The 21,785-nt window shown below is 39.0% G+C and overlaps 1 protein-coding gene across 1 annotated transcript in view; it reads left to right on the plus strand.

The window, feature by feature from the left end:
- The first annotated feature begins 4,295 nt into the window (after positions 1 to 4,295).
- Positions 4,296 to 21,785, plus strand: part of MEGF10 (multiple EGF like domains 10) — a 113,066-nt gene continuing 95,576 nt past the window's right edge. Inside the window, exon 1 of the mRNA XM_088130035.1 lies at positions 4,296 to 4,728. The gene's annotated coding sequence lies outside the window, so the exon portion shown is untranslated. The remainder of the gene's footprint in view (positions 4,729 to 21,785) is intronic.

The following is a 21,785-nucleotide window of genomic DNA, read 5'->3' on the forward strand; positions in this document are numbered from 1 at the left end:
TGTATGTGAGGATATGAGGGGGTGCAATGGGGTGCACCATACAGGTCAGGTAGGGTTCAAGAGGATGTGAGGGGGTGCACAAGACATGCCACATGGGTCAGGGAGGGTTGAGGAGAATGCATGAGGGTGCAAGGGGTGCACGAGAGGTGCCGTGTGGGTTGGGGAGAGTGTGTGAGGATACATGAGAGGTGCTGCACAGATTGGGAATGGTGTGTGAGGGTGCGGTGTGGGTTGAGGAGGGTGTGTGGGGCTGCACATGTGGCTGGTGCAGCATGAGCACAGAGGGGCTCAGGGAGGGTGCGCAGGTGGGGGAGACTTACCCTAGTTACTTGCAACCTTACCTGCTGGCTTCCCCACTGACTTTCTAGGGAAGCCAGAAGGGCAGGTTGCAAATGGTGATTATGTGATTGCAGGGCTCTTGGCAACCAGTCGTGTGAACAAGTTGCCAAGCACCCAGATCACTATCACATGACCATGAGGGTGCTGGAATGGCCAGAATTCTGAGGACTGGTCATAACCACCATTCGTTCAGCACCGTTGTAACTTGGAATGGTCACTGACTGAATGGTTATAGGTCAAGGACTACCTGTAAATTATTACCGAATATTTTAATTAGTTCTAAATGATGTTTAGCATAGAAATATCTACCAAGCTGAAGAAAAAGAAAAATGTTGAGATGATCAAAGCACCATGGGACATATACAAGATTTAAATAAGGAAATGAAAATATAATTTATATAAATGTACTTATCTTTTACTAATTAATGGAAACAGATATCAATGATTTGTGTTGTATTAATATTAATAAAGTTATATATTTATGCCTACAATATATAGATATGGTAAATATTTTTTATTTTTTTTAATCAACCAACAAACAAATATTGTTCTCAAATTTTTGAGATGAGCTAATTATGCTTTTACTACAAGAGTTTTTGTTATATTCCTTTCAACCCAGAGCTATTTAATTAGATAATTATCTAATTAATCTGAATCTGAATATTCAAGCATACTTCTAAGCATTGGTGGGATAGATCAATATATAAAAGAAAAAATAATATTTTAGACCAAATTTCTCATATTCTAATTTTATTTGTAATTTGAGGTTGCTGTTAATAACTAATTTTATAAAATAATGAATTTGTTCCATTCTTTTGTAGTACAATGGCCAAGAAAATAAGGCTGCAGAAGACCCTTACAAACAGCAGATGGCCCAATTTTCAGATAAATTTCTACAGGAACTCAGAACAGTGCAATCTTAAGTATACCTATTCAAGAATGAGTCTCAATGAATTCCCATTCAATTCATATTGTGTCAGTTTCAATGTGTTTACAGTTCGGCTGCTGAAATATTTTTGCAAAGCAATGAATTTTCTTATTTGCAAAAACAATGCCTTTTAGATGTACAGTTTAGCAGATGTTACTGATTCATAGAAGACCCCGGTCTTCTTAATATAGATCATAGCCTCCACCCAGAACCCAAGGGATTCAATTTTGACTATAAAAATATCCAATCCCATCTATGTTTATGGAAAAGAAAGGTACACACTTTTTAGTTCACATAACAGATATGGGCCAGTCCTCACTGCTCTCACAGTTGTCTTCATAAGCATGGTTATGGGTTGGGGACTTCTGCTATGTACAGAACCTTCTGAACAGGTTGAATGCATCTATGTGTATTTCCTCCAGAATTGATTATGTGCCATCAGGTAGGTGTTGACTCCTAGTAACTACAGAGATAAACCTTCTCCGGGATCGTCTGTCTTTGAACAGGCCTTTCAGATGTCCTAACAAGGCACCCGTTGCCAGTAGGGTTCCAGGGGAAACCTGATGTTGCTCTTGAAGGTTTGGCACTCAGTCCAGCCAAAGCCTTAGTCACTGCTTGGAATGAGAGGACTTGAATCACATTATGCCCATGTGGCCTCTCTCCTCCTGTAGATCCTCTGTCTCCCCTCATTTTATGAAGGTGCTTAAGGAGAGGAAGCAGAAGAGAAGATGCCAAGAGCGCTTGTAGGGTGTCAGGGAGATGACCTTGAGGGAAATAGGCAAGAGCTGCTATACAGTATAAGCAAAGAGGAGTGACACATTCCTTAAGTCCTGGGAAACAAGATAATATTCAGAAGAGACTCAGGGAAGTTCCTCCCTGATTCACTAGGGTGTAGGAGGGAAGAAAGGTAAAGCACTATCAGGCTTGCAAGATTCTGATATTATAACCTAGTTCCAGACTTTCTGTGGAGTCTGTTTCCTGATCTTATCTACTGTGAAGGGCTGACAGCGCTACTAGAGGGCAACATAGAGTGAATCTGACTGAACACAATCTAGGGTCCATGTTAAGGCCTACCTTGTGGTGATAAAGACAACGAAGTGTAATTACTTTTCCATCTTATTGTTTCCACAGACAGCCAGGTGACCTGATCCCTCCTGGGGAAGTTAGGATGGAGATCCACTTGCAAAAACATAATGAGGAATATACTAGGCATCTTGTGGATAGTCACTCCAATTCATTCCAAATTGGATTCTGGCCTTGGTGCAAGTCCCATGGAATTGACTAAAGTGCGTCTTAGTGTGGTTACCTGGGCTGCACCCAGACCTTATCATATGTCATCTCCCAGGTAGCTTTAGCCAGCCAGGAGGGACATGGATCTAAAACCAAGCTGGCTGAACTTACAGTCCTGAGAATGCATCCCTAGACCTGACCATTGGAATAACTTTTGTTGTTGTTGAAGGTGGTTGCCTTGCAGCTTCAGAGGGTTTTGGATGAAGCAGATTATCTGGACCCCTTCCAGTCAGGTTTCAGTTCCGGGTATGAGACTGAAATGGCATTGGTTGTGCTTCTGGATGAGCTTTGGAGGAGGCAGGATAGGGCTAGTGTATCCATCCTTGCTCTCCTTAATCTCTTAACAGCCTTCTATGACATTGACCATGGTATACCTTCTGGACCAGCTCTGGGGATTAGGATTTGGGGCACAGTAGTATGCTGGTTCTCCTCCTTCCTTCAGGTTCAGTTCCAGTCAGTGTTGATGGAGGAGAGAGGGCTGCTCTACAGCTCCTTTTATGTGGTGTAGCTCAGGGCTTGGCTTTTCCCTCTCTCCTGTTTAATGTTTACATGAAGCTGGTGGGTGAGGTCTTTTGGCAGTACAAGGTGAGGTATCAATATGCTGATGATACTCAGCTGTACTGTATATCCCGTGCAGCCAGCCAAGTGATGCTGTGGAGGCTCCGTCTCAGTGCCTGGATGCTGTTGGAATATGAATGGGGAAGAAGAAGCTCAGCCCTAGCAAAATGTAATGATTTTGGGGGTTAGGGCTTCCTGGACCTGGTGATTTTCCATCGTTAGTTCTGGATGGGGTTGCAGTAACCCACACAGAACTGGTGCACAATTTGGGGGTCCTCCTGGACTCACAGCTCCTGTTTGAACAAGGGGTGTCACCAAATGCACCCCTTCCTGAATCAGGAGGCACTGTGCATGGTCACTCATGCTTTGGTTACCTCCTGAATGGATTACTGCAATGCACTCTACATGGGGCTACCCTTGAAAAACATTTGGAAACTTTGTTGGCCCAGAATGAAGCAATGTGGGCAGTTATGGGTGTGTCTCATGATACCCATGTTACACCACTGCTCTGCAAACTGCACTGGCTCCCAATTTCCTTCTGGGTGCAATTCAAGATCTTGGTTACTACCGATAAAGCCCTATATGCCATGAGGCCAGGGTATTTGAGGGACCACCTTGCACCCATTGTTTCTACCTGTCCCATTAGCTGGGGCATGCTCTGGATCCCATCAATCAGAGATTGTCATCTAGCAGGCCTTTCATAGTTGCACCTATCCTCTGGAACAAATGCCATAATGCTTGTACCTGTGTCTGTGAAAGAACAGTCATACCTTTTACTGCAAAATATATATATTTTTTTTTTGCTATACATAAACAATGCCAGCAAGCATGTATGTATAAGTCGGAAGGGGGATGGCTGAACTGCTAATTTTTATACAGGGTGTCTTAGGGTTTTTTTATTATTATTATTTTATTTTTGGGCGCAATGAGCTTGTAGCCGCTCAGGAGCGTCCCGAAGAGTTTCTCGCAGAACGGAATCCTCTTCGTACCCCGCTCCGTGCACGTGTCTCTGCGCGCACGCGTAACGGGCTGTGTGCTTGGATTGGGAGAAGGAAATGTCCCTTTGCTTCACCATCTTGGGCGACGGGCACCTGTTTGCTAGCCCGGATAGGGAATCTGCAGGCGAGAACTCCCTTCCCAGAATCTCGTCTCTGTGTTGCCCGGGCCGGAACTTCCCCGCTCCAAGTTTGCCGGGGGCAGCTGCCGCCGACCATCTTCGCGCGTTTCTGGACGGGCTGTCTGCGTGGCTGAGCTGCGCTTGCAGCGAACGCCCGAGAAGACGCGGCTCTGAGGCGCGAAGGCAGCAGGAGGCGCTGCTTGGCGCTTCTGCGGCGACCCCCCCTCCCGCCTCCTCCGCCCCCTGTCCCAAAGAGCGGGAGGCAGAAGAAGTCCGTGGGACGGAGCGGTTCAGCAGTCTTGTCTGCGGCGCTTCAGCGGCATTTCAACTCGGACAAACTTGAGGCGCTTCGTGGTCGTCAACGCGGACGGACAAGAACAAACCATGGTGTCTTTCGAGCAAATGCGGTAGGAAAGAGGGAAAATAAGTCTGCGGGCAGGGTGGAAGATCCTCCAGGAGAGACCCCGTTCGCCGCACCAGCAGCTCAGCTTAGAAGGTGAGGGACGTCGGAGGCGGGAAGGACAGGTGCCTACCGAGGATGCTACTTGGCGGCGACTTTTTCGGGCGGGGAGAGAGGCTGAGGCGCTGAGGACTTCGCAGTGGGGAGGTGGCGATTTAGTTCGCCCCATTAAGAGTTCGTAAAGTCATTGGGTGTAAAAAAAAAAAAAAAAATCACTCAGAGATATAGCACTTCGGAAGCGAAGGATTTCCCCACCACCATGTGTGGCCAAACGGGTAAGTGTGCAGGTCACAGAGCTTAAAACCCTCCAGTCGACTGCGGAACACTCCGGGTATGTGTGGCGGTCGGGAAGGCGGTGGGGGCTGTACATGCGAAGGCTGTGCAAGCGGAACGTGTGGAGGGAAGGGTTCAGAAAAGGCTCTCGACAATTAACCCCCCCCCCGCCCGCGTTCATGTTTTCTGAACGAGACTGATTTGCTGTGTGTTGCAGAGAATGCAACCAGCGCCAACATGCACACCTGTGCCATTGTTGTGTAAAGTTGCAGTCTTCCAAGTAGGAAAACTGAAATTGTTGTCTTTTGGCATTACGTTTTTGTAGGCAAGATGGAGCAGTGAAGGACACCTTTGCAAGCCCAAAGTGCCCATATGGTTCATCTAATGAAGCAGGTTTTGTCTGTAAAAGCTGTTCCCATAAATAACCCCAAATAATGGATGTGACAGCCTTTCAGCTACTCTTGGTTAATTTGCCCACATTTTAGCAATTTATTTCTGGGTTTCCAATTTTCACTATGTCCTTACAAGAGTTCTCTTTTCTTAATATAACTATGTTTTGGGAGAAAAAAGAAACTTACTGTAGTACCTTTCCTTCTATTCCTCCCTTCAGAAGTTCATTCAGGTTTTTTTTTTCCATTCAGGAAGAATTTTACCTTCCAGAAAGGGTGGGCCAGCACTCTTTGTTTTATTAATAATTTGTCACTTGACTAGTTTCATGCATTGTTTTTTAATCATTTGACCATGAAATTTAAGCTAAGGAGTGCCCATATGCATCAATCTGGTATTCGATTATGTTTTTAGTATCACTGTCACTGCTTAGAACATGTGAACTAACTCTAAAAGACAATGCTCTGAAAATGCAAAGAGTGTAGTTTCTTACTGAGTGACAACACCCTGTCTTGTATACAAAGCTGCCCTCTTTGTGATCAGTATGGACAATAGAAATATCAACAGGGCTACACTGACTGACAGAAGATCTCATTTTAGAAATTAAATTCTAGCTGTCTGTAATTTGATTCTCCCCAAGAAGGGCTTGGCATGCTCACTAGTCTTTAAACACTTGACCAGTATCAGTAAACCAGTTAATTAGAAATGAAGGTTTGACATTCCATAACACTTTCCCATCCTGCCCTAAAAGAGAATCTTTTGTAGGTCCCTGATTTGCACAGTTATCAAAAGCCTCTGATGTTGTTTACTTGTCTCAGACATGATTAAGCCCTACAGTATTTGAGTTATAATGCCTTCTATTCTGTACCATTCAGGTACACTGAGTATTGGCAGAAGTGTAACAACAAAATGTTTAGAGAAATCTCTCCAGTGATTGAAACAGGCAGATAAAATCTGAGTGAGCTCAAAAGGTACAGAATGTTGACTAACTGTTGGTTGGGTGGGAGAAGTGGCAGAGATAGAGTAGAAAACAGTTTGGCTAGAAATTCAGTTCACAATGTAATGTTTTCTTGCAACTCTGATAACTATAGCTAATACCAAGTACAGGATAAATAAACAATAATTCTCAGGAATCATATTCAAGATGGATATAATGGAATGCTCTCTGATTCACCTTTATGACTGGTGTGTGTACAAAAAGACTGACAAAGTAGAAAGGGTGTATCTTGTTTTCTTAAATTGTGATGTTAGGATGACATCAGTGATAAATTTCAGTGGACTACTGGAAGTTAGTTTCTTGACTATTTTTGAGAGGACCAATGATCCCATCTACTGGAACACCAGGGTAATGGCAGCATTGTTTTTGCAGTAGCAAGTGAATGAGATGATAATGAGGCCTTCATGAGCATAGAGGAACACATAGAAAGAAAAAATAATAAAACAGAAGTAATCCTTTTATTTTCTTTGATATGATAATTCATGCTAACCATATGCAACATTTTCATATTTCATTGATTAAATGTTTCATTCATTTGTCTGAACAAAAGTCCTTTGTTGAAGCTCAGAATATTTCACAAGTTAAACTTATGTTGTAAACTTTGAAGTCAATGAAACTGTCTCCCAAATAACAACGTTTAGAATAGCAGACATATCCATAAACTTAAGCTGTGAGATTTTATTAGTGGTTGATTCATTTGGGATGACTCTATCATATAATGGAATTTTTAAAAGGGATACTAAAAAGACATATTTTTTGTCTTGTCTAATCCTGTCAGTTTTATTCCTTTTTTCTGAGAGCCTTCAAGAAACATTACTTGTCTCTGCTATGACCTGTGATAATCTTGGTTTTACTGCTGCTGTTTAATTGTTAATGGGTTTGATGTATGCTGTGTTTTGATTTTTTTTTTATGGTTGAGCGTATTTTTTTTTGGCATATTTTTAACTATTATAACACTTGTCAGATGAACAAACAGGATATAAATATTTTAAACTGTATCAATTGTGTTCAGGTATATGAAATTGTCTCTAGTGGGATATCCTTTAAGCACACATGATTTAGCAGTTTTCCAACTCATTTTCCTTCTGTGTTTGAATTGTATGGTTGCTGGTTTTATCTGTTGTCATATCACTCATTTCCCATCATTTACTTACTCCTTTGTGTTCTATATTGTTCTATATCATTTATACAGTGATCAGAGAATCAAAGTTATTAGGTGGTTAACGAACACATGAAATAGGTAAAATTACAATTTCATCTTTTTCCTATCAAAACTACCGAGGCTGCTTGTTTCATCAATATCAGTTAAGCTAGACACAAGGCTAAGGTAGCGCTTTGACAGTAAATGCTTAGTAGTTGGGAAGATTAATAATAAATCTGTAGAAATGGAAGTATAAAGTTTTCTAGCCATTAAAAAAAATGTAGCCATTGACTGAGCTGTCTATGTAATGCAAGACTGAAACTGAAAGCTGGCTTCAGACTTCATTTTTCTTTGTAAACATTCGTGAATGCCCAGTAACACTATTCAAAATGAGAGCATACATAATTAACTATGTGTGTTCTTCATGATGTGCATGCAGTATGGGATGTAAGGAAATGGGTTTAGCAAAACAGTAAAGTGAGTAACTAGCATCCTGCTGAATAGTTTATTTACATTTTTCAGGGCCAAGTTAAGAATGCCAGTCAGCTGTACTGCAGAACCTTAATAATTGAGTGATGAATATATTATAGGGCATATTTTCTCATTCTGCAAATTTTAAAAAAAAAAATGTGCACTTTTCAGCATGTATTCCGGCTTGCTCATGTAAATTAATATTTGATTTGGCATTTTTATTACATGCTAAATATTAGCATTACTTGATATCATGAGATGCTGTTTAAATGGAAAAGGCAATTTAGCTAACAAAACTATCTCTTTATTTGGTAATCTCGTTTGTAAAATGAAGATTAATCAGACTGGTGTTAAATTTAATCTCCAATTTACTGAATTATATCTGTGTGGGAAATGAGCACTCTGAGTTATTTACTGCTTTGTAATTAGGCTAATATATCTCCAGCTTTTTCGCATCAGACATAGATAGATAGACAGACAGACAGACAGATAGATAGGAATTTTGGTGGTGTTTGTTTCAACATGATAGACAAAACAAAGAAAACACCCCTGTGTACAGCAGAACAGGCTGGATAGCATAGAGCGCCACCTTTTGATGTGGGAGACCAGTTGGTACCTACCTTGCCAGTAGGGGTCCTTGAGCAAAGACCTCCTAACGCTTCACCTGCCTACATCAAATAGGAAAGTCTCACGAACTAAGAGAGTCATGCTGGCTCAGACGTCGCCCAGATTAACAAGATCCAGATCAGATGTTGGGGAACCAGGATAATCTGACGATAAGTGGGCTATTGGAACAAACTATACATGAATGAGACAAGAGAACCTGGAATTGATGTAGTGCTACTACAACAATAGACCTGATGAGAAGAGAGATATGAAATGTATGAGGGAACTATGGATGGACAGAAGACCTATATCCACACTAACTGAGAAAAAGCTTCAACATAATGAAGAGGAAGCTGTTCTCACAACTTGAAATAGGCCAATTACACATTATATCCTGGAATCAAGACCCGGAAGAACAACTCGATGTGCAGCCAACACCTAAAGCTGGAACGTCACTGCTACCCCCTCCATTACAGAGCACAGCAGCTGATATAAGGCACAAGATCATGGATAAACTAACTACAGTCAACCCTCGAGACTGATTACCAAGGCTCAGTGGTGAAATACCATCAGATAGTATGCTAGAAGATGCCAATAGAGTCCTTACGACAATCCAATCCCCACTACCACCATAACTGAAACCAATGAACTGGTATACGCTGCAGCCACTGTAATTCTAGAGATGCTTGGTTACATGATCAAGAAGAACAGCAGTACATACCTGCCCCCACCGGGGAAAATGAGGTTGGAAGCTAAGATCAAGTCAATTTGGAGAGAAGTAGCTGGTGGAACTACAGAAGTGTGTGGAGATTAAGGATAAGACTCAGCTACTGAAAAAATACAAGGGTCTGATTCATCTGAAGCCCTAGAGACTGCTAAACAAAGGCTCACAGCACCGGCTGCCAGGCTAAGGAGGTACACTAGAGAAGCAGAGGCCAAGAAGATAAATGCCCTGTTCTCCAAAGAAGACATATCACACCAGTGCAAAGTGGCTGCAGGACCTAAAAGCAGACCACACCAATTTCCCAGAATAGGAGCTAGTCACCATCACAGTAGCAGACATCCAACAGTGAGTCAAGAACATGAAGAGCTGGACAGCACCTGGCCCAGACATGATTCACACCTACTGGCTAAAGAAACTAACAGCAGTGCATGAATTCCTAGCAGCACAGATGAACCAGCTGCTAGCAGCAGGCTCCTACCCAGACTGGCTAACACAAGGAAGGACAGTGCTGATCATGAAAGACCCCACAAGGGAACAGCACCATCCAACTATTGGCCAATAACCTGCCTCCCCACAACATGGAAAGTCCTATCAGATATCATAGCCACCAAGCTACAAGACCTTATGGGCCAGTACATAAGCACAGCTCTGAAGGGCATTGGGAACAACCCAGATGCTCAAAACACCAGTTGATCATAGATAGAGCAGTCACCCGAGGCTCAAAGTCTAGGCAGACCAATCTGAGCACAACCTGGATAGATCTGTGAATGCCTGGCACTATTCAAAGTCAACAGGACACTAAGGACTTTCCTCAAGAACTGAATGGGACTGTGGAAAACAACACTGGAAGTCAACTCAAGGCAGCTGACATAAGTGGCCATCACGTGAGGCATATATCAAGATGATGCCCTGTCCCCACTGCTATTCTGCATAGGCTCGACCCCCCTCAGCCACATAATCACAAGGACTGGATATGGATACAAGTTCAAGAATGGAACTACCATCAGCCACCTCCTCTACATGGATGACATCAAGCTGTATGCTAAGAGTGAACGAGACATCAACTCGCTGATCCACCTGACATGGATCTACAGTGATGACATTGGGATGTCATTGAGACTGGAGAAGTGTGGCTGGATGGTAGTATAGAGAGGAAAGGTAGTTAAGACTGATGGGGTGGAACTACCAGCAGGCCACACAGCACACATAGAGACCAGCTACAAGTACCTGGGTATCCCACAGTCACATGGGAACTATGATGAGGAAGCAAGGAAAACATCAACATCCAAATACCACTAAAAGATAAGAGAAGTCCTGAAGAGCCAGCTCAATGGGAAGAACAAGATCCATGCCATCAAGACATACGCCTTCTCAGTCATCAGATACCCTGCTGGTATAGTGAGCTGGCTAAAGGACATGGAAGCTGCTGATGTGAAGACCCGGAAACTCCTCACAATGTATGGAGGTTTCCATCCCAAGTCCAACACCCAGAGACTGTACACCAGCCAGAAAGAGGGTGGGCAGGGCCTGGTGAGTGTCAAAGCCACTGTCCTGGATGAAACCCAGAGCATCCTGGAATACATCAGTAATATGGCACCCAAAGATGAGCTGCTGAGAGAATGCCTGAGGCAGCAGCAGACATGGGAGAAAGTTCAAGCAGAGGAAGTGCCATGGCAGGACAAGCCCCTGCATAGGATGTACCATCGACAGATAGCTGAGGTGGCTGACACTGGGAAATCTACCAGTGGCTGGAAAGGGCTGGACTAAAAAAGAACCACTGAGGCACTGATCATAGTAGCACAAGAACAGGCACTAAGCACCAGATCCATAGAAACAGGGGTCTACCACAATAGACAGGACCCAAGGTGCAGACTGTGGAGAGAGGCCTCAGAGACAGTCCAACACATAATGGCAGGGTGTAAGATGCAGGCAGGAACAGCATACATTGAATGGCACAACCAAGCAGCTGGCATTGTGTACAGGAACAGTGTATGGGCTAGACCCTCCCAAGTCCAGATGGGAGATTCCACAGGCAGCAAAATATCATGGGATGCTTCTGGATATGGCTATAAATATTCTAAATCTAACCTATTCCAGGCATTTTATAATGCGCATACACACCCATCCTTAAGAAACTTGTCTTTCCCTCCTTAAAATCTATAAGCAATTTACACAAAGACACACAAACATATTGCAATAGTTTCACAAACTATATTCTCAGCTGCAAGCACATCTTGACAATCTATTGGTTGAAAGACAGTACAAAATATTTTACCTAAATAAAGATTGCCCCCTTTTGCTTTGATTTTTTTCAGCAACATCCTGTAAGGCAGGCAGATCACAGGATGAAATCAGTTCCAGTCTGCTTACTTATTTTTATTCTTATTTGGTCTTCTAATACAATAGGGTTCATGTATGTTGAGGTTTTCCATTCAGCAGTGAGGGTAGCTAGTTATTCTGAACAACACTGATGTAAGTATGAGTTCAGTGATCTTTAGGGACAACTGCTCTGTAGGAAGCCCTTAGATACATCCCATTGGAATCACTACTCTTGTATTTTAAAATGTATTTTGTTTCTATGGTATTTGAAATATATTTTATTACATTAAATTATACTGTAATATTAATTCTTTGTCAAGGATTCTGACACTAGAACATTAGTATAATAATACCATTATATAACTAAAAATAAGTAACACATGCCTTTTAATTTTGATATAATAGACAGTATAAGAAACTGTTTTATTTCTTAATCAGTTTAATGGCTCTGTAGCTCCAGAAAGCTGGTAGTTTAAATGAAAGCATCTTTTCCATTTTAAACCTTATGTAACAATAACGATAACAACACTGTTCATGTGACAGCTAAACAAAGAAGCCATTATGCATGTCTAACAGGAGTTTCAGTCTGCTTAAATTCAAGGAAAACTTGGCAAAATCAAGGTTAGAAAAATATCTGGGATTATTCACTTTTCCTTCCAAACAGCTACAGCTTTCCACTAGAAACTATTTGGCTTTAATTTCTTACAAATATACAAGTAGAACATTTTGGATTTTAGAATCAAGGAATATTCTAAAATTGACAACATATTTCTAGAGAGTAACTTGTGTGTTCATTGGCCTCCCTTAAAGCTACACCTCCAATCCCAGTTAATTAGAGTTAGAAACTTTTGCTTCTCTTATTTCCACTTTTGTTTCATACTCCAAAATGATTTTTTCCCCACATACACCCCTGCCAAACCACTTTTTTTTTTTTCATTTTTCCTTGCATTCAGATTGCCCATTCAAGGGACCACCTATGGCCATTAAGTTGCAGATGAAATCAGGTAATTGTAGGTCAGCTTTAATTAGATTACTTACTCTAAGATAACAGATGAAGATCACATGTAATAAGTAGAGCCAATAAATTATATTTTAATGTTATGACTTTCATTTAAATGTTTTAATTTGACACTGTCTTCACTGGCTGAATATTTTAAACCAGCCAACAAAGATTTATCAATCTGGAAGCAGAAACATTACATTGTAAGGAGCTATTGAATAGCACTTTCTTTATCCTATCAGAACATCTAGTCTCAGAGTAATATGTTTAAATCACCTTGATTTTCTATATTTGCATTTTTGATAACATGTTAAAACAATCATTATATAATAATTTCAGTAGGGCCTGGGACAGCATCCTTGAGACTATTTCTCAAAGTTCTGAGACAGGGAAGAAGGTAACCAGTATCAGATTCTCCTCGTTTCTTAGGGGTATCTCGTCTATTCTGCATACTAAATCTGCAGCCTTGCTATTGAACATGGATGACAATAAAATACTGTATATAAGCATGGTTTAGACACCTAGAATTATAGAAAAGGCTTAGTGGTAATACTTAGCCCTTTAATATCTCACTGTTTATCTCACAGCATCTTCCATTTGAAGCAGATTGCTTTATATCAGAAACAGGATGCTATACTACCTTCTTGTGGTCTCATATAAAAGGAATCTGTTTGCTAACAAATGCCTAGAATTGGCTTCTTTTTGAATATTAAATTGTTAAAGTGGAAAAATGAAACGGATAGGTTTTCTTTTCACAAATGTCAATGTAATTGTTTTAAATTATTTATCTTGTTTCTTTAGTTAGTGCTCATTAAAATGCTTTATCAACTGATTGATCATAACCTGCTTGGAATCCGATGATAGCATGGTATATACATTTTGTAATAAATAGGCAAAATTTACTTGTATAAGAAACTTGGCTTCACCAAAAAAATTATTGAGAAATTTAAGAATTTATTTCGCATATTATTTATATCAGGAAACAATAAACATGTATTTAGAGATATATTGATTAGATGCATTAATTTCATGAGTATAAATAAGAATACAAATGTATGTCTGGGCCCTATGGTTAGAATTTATATGGTTTCTATTACTATATTGACTAAAGAATATATCAATAAAATTGTGGGTAAATTTGTTGCTTGCAGTTTTCTCTTAATAATAATAATAATAATAATAATAAAAAAAATAACACAAACTCAAGAAAATTAAAGTAAAACTCCAGGCTGGCTCCAGGCTGGTTAGAATGCTCTCAGCGTCTAACAATTCAGCATCTTCCTGAATGCAGTTGGGGTAGTGCCAGCCTGATCTACACTGGGAAACTTTTCCATAGAGAAATGTATACATTTTTATACAAAATGTATACATATTGATAAAAGTATTAGCAAGTTTTAAACCTATTAGTCTATTCTGTTCTGCATTAATCCATGAATAAAAAAAAAAAATGCAATTTAAAGAGGTCAGATCATTTTGAATAAACATTTTTATCTCATTCTTAAGTATTCTCATAGCCTGTTCACTGTGTTAACAGGTTGGCTAACTTCATTTTTTGTTACAATTATCATAAAATATAATAAAAATATAATAAAAAATAAACTATCATAACATATAATTATGAAATATTATAATTTTAATATTTCAATCTAGAAATAATGTATTATCACAATAAGAAACTATTTTAGGCTAACAATATAATAAAAAAATAATGAGTAATTACAGATCTCCAATAATTCAATAGAATCCCTAGGAATTTTTCTTCTTCAAGAAATAATCACTGTAAAACATGACATTCTGATTATGTTTAGCACTAGTTAAGGAACAAGCTGAAGAAACAGTTAACACATCTATGCCTGGTCCAGAAATGGAGTCTGTCTACACTAATAGTATAATACATTCTTTCCACCAACTAGATCAGGCCTTCTAGGAAAAGTGACAACACAGCTGAACAGGTTAGGTGAATAAAGGCTAGACAGACTGTTACTATTTGTAGGAAGCAGTTTTGACAAGAAGAAGCTTTATTTAAATACAAAAATAATTCTTTGGGATTTTCAGTCATACCAGACATGGTGGGTGGGAAAGGGAGTAAAAGACCATATGCTGTTCAAAAATACTTTGTAAATTATGCCTGCAAGGTTTGCATGAGATCTCAGTGAAGAATGTCTTAAACTGCAGTGCATTATTTTAGCAGATTTTAGTTATCTTTTTTTTTTCTGTCCAAAGAAGTTACCTTCATTTAATAATATTAATATATTTTAAAATATTAATGAAACAAAAATTTAGGATTTTGTAAAGTAGCACAGAGTAGCTGGAGAAATATGGTTCAAAAATAAACAAGACAGTTATTTTCCAGTTTTAATAATGCTATTTCCATAATACAGCACTTAAATATATGACATTTATATCAGACATCATAAAACTATTACTGGATCAGAAAATTCATCCATATATATTATTTTGATTATGTGATTTACAGAGAGCATTGATACACACACAATTTTTCAAAAAGAGAAGTTGGCATTGTTTTTCCTTCTAGAATGTGAATCTGGTATCCTACTATCACCCTGCAAATATAGCTACATCTAGCACTGAATCTGACTGCTGATTTCATTCATTTTCTCCTTCCATATATTTAATGGTAAGAGTGAGACCACAATTCATACAAAGGTTCTAATCACAATAATTGTACAAGTTCCTCTGTACAATTATTGTGATAAAAAATGAATCTATTATCTGGACCTCCCCCCCCCCCAATTCTGCTTCCACCAGCAAACTCTTTAATAATTGTAACCCATTCTGTTCTCCCCAAGGTTGAAAAGAAAATTATTTGACAAGGGGGTCAAGCTAATTGCTTGTAGAGGGATTTGATGGTGATAGACAGTTATGGTTAGTCTTTAGGCAAATTTTTTATCATCAGGAATCAGGTGGATGTACCAAAACCTTAGTTAAGCATCCTGTTTCCTAGGATGCTTCTGGCAAGGCCACAAGTATGACAAATTGACAGGAGTCTTCAACTCTGGCTTTAGGCTATAAGAACAACTGTGAGGGCTACTATGACAAAACATGTTCCAAATAAATTTATGTATATTTTAGAAATCGAAATGTAGTTGGTGCATTGTCATGTATTCTTTAATGGATGAATATAAACTGATGAATTGTTGATAGGATGTTATTTTGAATTGTGCATTTCCTATAGAAATTTTGAGGGAAAGGCAGGTGAAAAAATGGACAGTTAGAAGTAATAGGAAAAGAATGTTAGTGATTTCAAAGAATAAGGAGAAGAAAGAGTAATGACTGATATTCAGATAGAAAGAGGAAAATACTTATTTTTAACCAGCTATATCAATTTTCAAAGCTTGTATTTCCTAACTGTTTATGGCCTCTGTATTTTATTGTCTTGATGATTATTTGTTTCATTTAACATTATCATTCTAATGTAATTTTTCAAATCGTTCTGCACCACTTGAAATCCTGTTTGGATGATGAGGACATTTAGAGTAAATAAACTTTCTTGAATTTTTATTTGCTTTTATTTAAAAAGTATTCAAAAAAAAAGGAAGGAATTTGATTATTGATATGGCTTCTAGTTCTTAGTAAGCATATAGTAAATAAAGAAAGCAAGGGATTATGTGATTAGAAACTTTATAGGAAGACTTTCTGTTTTGTGATTACATTTTCAGACCTGCAGAATACATCTGCAATAATGGCAGTAAACATGCAAGCAGCTATGGTTAGCCTAGGGTAATGTATTTCCTTTCTTCCTGCATATGCCCACACAATCTAGATTTGGAGAGGCCTGTTTGGGTGCTAGGTAGAGAAGAAAAAAAGAAATCTGCTTGTGCAGCAGTGAATGTTGTCTTTGCTTTTAAAGATATTCACACTGAAGTCCTTCGGGATTTATCCTGTAGTAAGCATAGCTAGGATTCTTTCCCAAAGTACACTAATGAGTACAAAACCCACTGATAGTTCAGTCCTCTAGTCTATTTACTATTAAGCTCCACTGAGTTATAGCCATTACTGACTTTGCTCCTGGAAAATGCTTCTATTTGTATAATTAGAGATAGATTACTTTGTGAAAATAGAAAAAAATATTTATTCTAGTATTTCTATAAACAATATGAATTTTCCTACAGTTCTGAAAGATCATTTTCATAATTTGGTATCATAAATCTGCATGTTTGTTTTAACTCATACCTCGTTTTAAAAATAATGAAATGGTTCAGTTGATTTTTATCAGCAAAATTTTGATACCCAGTTCTGAAAGTAGAGAATGAAATTGTGTTAACAGAAGAGATACTGTGTTCAGTTAATTTTTTATATAAGGAACTCATTCAGTGCAAGCAAAGGAATTGTTCCTGTTGAAAATACATTTGTCTGGTACGTTGGGGGATTCCCTCCCCCACATTATTTTCTATTCCCCTTTGCCTTCTTTACATGCAGCTTTATCATACATAGGCTGAATCACCATTTTAATTGTTTCAATAAAGTTGAAAACCTCTATGTTCATACAGTTTTGCTGTGTGAATTTAATACCTCTGAAGAACATATCAGAAGGCAGAATTTACCAATGTCAGAGGAGTTTGGTATATAATCTCATTGTTTAGCCTAGTTTTATAAGAAAGCTTTATGGCTACTTTAATCCATGCCACATGCAGATGACCTGAGCAAACCCAACCAAGACAGAAGCCTTGTTGTATATACATTGAACAGTTGCTCAAAATCTGATGCACCAGCTGTGGTTTGACCAGTTTGGAAGTTAAGGGAAACCTGATCTTTTAATCTTTATTTCAGCAGACAGATTATAAATAACAACTGTTTCTAAAATGTACCTGTCAGTTAGACTGAATACAAAATTTGAACAGAGGGCTTCATTTAAATTTGAATATTTTAAAAAATAGGAAAAGTTCATAAAGAAGAGGCATGTTTTTCTCCATTATTTTATTTGTCCTATTCTTTATCAGTTTTCATACAATAAAAAATAAGAAAACTAAAAATTAGTATGACTTGGCTGAAATATGGCATATTTTTCCCATTGATTTCTCTGGATTCTGTCTGATGTACCTGAGCTGTAATGTACTTAGATAAAACAAGGACCATTGATGTTGGCTTCTGAAAACAAGCGATTAGGATAATCAGCAACAAAAAGTACCAAATAACCACTGTATACAAGTATTTCATAATAGACAAATTTTTAAAAAACTAACATACTGTGAGAGAGAAACTATTAATATCAGTTGGATATACAGTCTACTTATGTTATATCCCCCTATTTTTTGGCATAGAGTTTAACATACACTCGAGTAAATCACTATAAAGTACTTCACAACTCATGATGCAACTGAGCTGTAGAACTTTCTTAATTTTTACTATAGAGAGCATGAAGGTTTAATAAAGTGCCTCATAAGTTAATATATTACTCAAATTTTGTTTATTTAATGCAGTAGCTCATTAAATCATTAGTATTATTAGAAATAATTATTTCTGTAAAAATAAATACAAACTCTTGGTGTAAAATGTCCTTTATCAATACCATCTATTTTCAAAAGGAGAATATAGTCAGATTTAACATATACAAGAAATATTCTGTAAGGGCCACTGTTTGAAGATTGAAATCACTTTTTGGTTATGGTAATGAAAATACATTCATCATTATTGCTCACAGCAAGGAATTAACTTCTGAATTCCCTATCAGAAAGTTTCAGATAATCTAAAACTAGAGTCAATTAGCATATTTTAATAGGAATAATTATCTTGGAACTTTATTAATTACAAAAAGAGAGATAGATTTTTGTTACATTTTCTAAGGCAGTTCCTTTAATAATATTCCAGGTTCATTCCAAAGCAGATTTTGTTCTACATTAAAGAAAATAAGTTTGCGGATTTAATGACATTGGATTTTGTATTTTTTAAAAAGGGCATAAGGAAGAGCTACAGTGATATGAATAACAACTGAATTCTTTTGTGTCAAATCAGCTTTTCATTATCAGAGTGTTTATATGCCTAATATAAAGGATTGTTTATTACCAATAAACTAGTGCATATAGTTAATGGGCAACCATTTAAAGTGCTGGTTTTAATCTATAAAGCCCTTCATGGTTTGGCAACTAGTTACTTGTAGGACTGCATTGCTCCATGGGAGTTGGCCTGACCAATATGAACCTGCTGGCCAGCCCTCTGGAATGGTCTCCCATTGGACATTGACACTGCCTTTGGGAAGAAATTGACGATGGAACTCTTCTGGAGAATATTTGGGTATGATGCCACTTAAATGTTGCTAGTGAGTTTAGGTATTTGGGGTATTTTGTATAATTATATGCCTTGTTTTTATTTTGTTGCAAGCTGCCAAGAGTCAGTTTAGGTACAAATTTGATAAATGAATAAATAGTGTTTCCTATTTTTACTACCTAACATAAAGTCTGTTACCTAAGATAAAGTCTATTACATAAAGTCTCCTTCAAAGATTAATTCCTGGTGAATTCACGGACATGTCCATATAGGGTTTTCTTTGGCAGCAGTATAGAAGTGGTTGCCAATGTCTTCTTCAGAGATCTGTCTTTTTCAGATTCCCACTCAAGCCTACAGCTGTTGTATTTCCTGGTAGCCTCCCATCCAAGTGTTAATTACGTTAGTACTATATATAGTTTTACAAGATAGCCACAATAACTAGGTACTACCACTAGCTGAGCTAAAGTAGCGTAGTATTTTTTTAAAATAATTGCCTTTTGAGCCCTTCTGTATATTTCTAACATGCAGTGAATTATACAGAGGTGTTGTCAAGAGAACAAGAGAAAAAGAAGGTTGTCCAAATAATGAAACATGGCTATGACCTTGTACATCTAGAAGCAAAAAATCACAATAGTGTATAATAGATACATAATTGAGAATGGTATCCTTCAAGACTGCCTCTGTGTGATTGCTGTGGAGGACATCCAGAGACCTCCATTCTGTGGAATGCCCCAGGACTCTCTATTCCTTGGAATCATGAAAAGTCTAGGGGAGTCCATCTGTCAGCATGAGGTCTGATATATCAATATGATCATACTCAGGTATATATCTGAGCTCCAGGCCAAATAGGTGATGCAACAGAAGTGCTGGCCCACTATCTGGAAGCTCTGGGGTCTGGATGGGATAGAACACATTCAGACTGTCTATAGACAAAAGGAGTTTGGGTTGGTGAGTCAAATTATTCCAGGGAAATACTATCTTTGACTCTGAATAGAGTTGTACTTATTTAGAGGTGATTTGTAATTTGGGCGTGTTTTTGTACTCCCAGCATTTACTTGATCAGCAGGCAACAGCTGTGGCCAGCAGAACCTTTGTATAGTTACTAGGCAACCTGTGACCTGTTGGATCATTGTTTCAGAGATATTTCCTTATCTAAACAGAGACAGAATGACCAAGGGCAGGCAAAAAAGTAGTGAAAGTGGGAGTGACTTCCAACTTCCTGCTGGCTTCCCCATTGACTTTTCTTGTGGGAAGCTATCAGGGAGCATTGGAAATCTTTCTCCCTCCCTCCCTCCCTCCCTCGTTAGTCTCCCCCACCCACACACCCTTCCCCAGTCCCTTGCACTCATGCTGCACTGGCCATTTGTGTATCCACCCTCCTCGACCTGTGCTGTGCCCTCCCTGACCCTTTCTGCACCTCTTGGGCATCCCCTCCCACCCTCCCCCACTCAGCAGCAGCCACTTACCTGCTTGCTGGCCTTGGACTTCCAACTTCCTGCCAGCTTCCCCATTGACTTTGCTTATGGGAAGTTGGCAGGGAGCATCGGCAATCGTGATCAAGTTTAGACTTCCTGCCAACTTTCCCGTTGACTTGTGGGAAGCTGTCAGAAAGCGCTGGAAATGATGATTATGTTACTGTTGCTGACTGCAGCAGCGTGGTGGTACTGAAGCAGCCACAATTTTGCCAAATTTCAATCCCAAAGGAGTAATGGGTCCTGGATTTTGGATGCATTCTGTAAGCCCATTTGAGGTACCTTGGTTCAAAAATTGTCGCCCTATGATGCACCATTTCACCCAATTGAAGGTTACAAACAGACAAATAGACATGAGAGTTTTAGTAGTATATAGATCTCTTAATTGCTGATTATAGCCATTCCTAGATTGGGAGGAATCCTGCTTATAGTCATGTATTAGTAACTTCACTCTGGGATTATTTTAATGCACCCTGTATGAGGCTGCTCTTGGAAAGCATTTGAATGCTACAGCTGGTAAAAAAATTGGCAGCACGGGTAGTGATGGATATATCCTGACATACTTGAGTAAATCTATTGCTTTGGGAGCTTTATTGGTTGCCATTTGGCTTCTGGGTATAATTCAAGATGTTGCTTGTCATCTTTAAAGCCCTGTGTGGCTTTGAACTGGGTTTTGTTTTAGGAACTGTCTTCTTCCATTTTCATCTGCCCATACTATCATATCTGCTAGGGTCAACTCTGTCCAGATCTTGTCTACGTGAGACAAGGACCTTGAGAGCAATAATTTTGATGACTGCCCCAATACTTTACAATTCCCTTCCCCTGGAGATCTGGTCTGCTGTTTCTCTCCTGCACTTAAGAGGAGCAGTTAAGACCTGGTTGTTCCATCATGTGCAGGAGGAGGGTATGTGAGTGAATGTTAGAATCTGGTGGGTGCATAATTCTGTTTACTATTTTGATGTTGATTTTCTTTATATTATGGGTGGGCTTATGTATAATTTTTAAGAGGTTATTTTTATTTTATGCTGAACTTGATTGTTAGCTGCCAAGAGCCTTTGGAAGTAGTCATTGGGGATTGTTAACAGCCCAAAGCCTTTGGGTAGTCACAACTTAAAATTGAGAAATGACATCTCTGAAGTGACCATGAAGGCTTACAACAGCTCTGAATAAGGAGACTTACGGTCCTCATAGTTACGTCTGTAGCAGTATCCCCACAGTCACGATTGCGATTCAGATGCTTGGCAACCGGCTTGCAATTACAATGGTTGCAGTGTCCTGCAGTCCCGTGATCATTATTTGCAATCTTCACTGCCGGCTTCCAACAAGCAAAGTCAATGGGGAAGCTGGCAGGAGATCACAAATGGTGATCACGTGACATTGCACCTAATGATTCGCTTAAAAACAGCAAGTAGAACTGTCGCAACTGCTGTCGTAAGTCAGTGCATTCATGTGACATCACAATTTATGACTGTTGCTTA

The sequence above is a fragment of the Python bivittatus genome, unplaced genomic scaffold (genome assembly GCF_059951505.1).
Source record: "Python bivittatus isolate LINGU-HERP-01145 unplaced genomic scaffold, Pbiv_v1 ctg000850_np1212, whole genome shotgun sequence".
NCBI lineage: Eukaryota > Metazoa > Chordata > Lepidosauria > Squamata > Pythonidae > Python > Python bivittatus.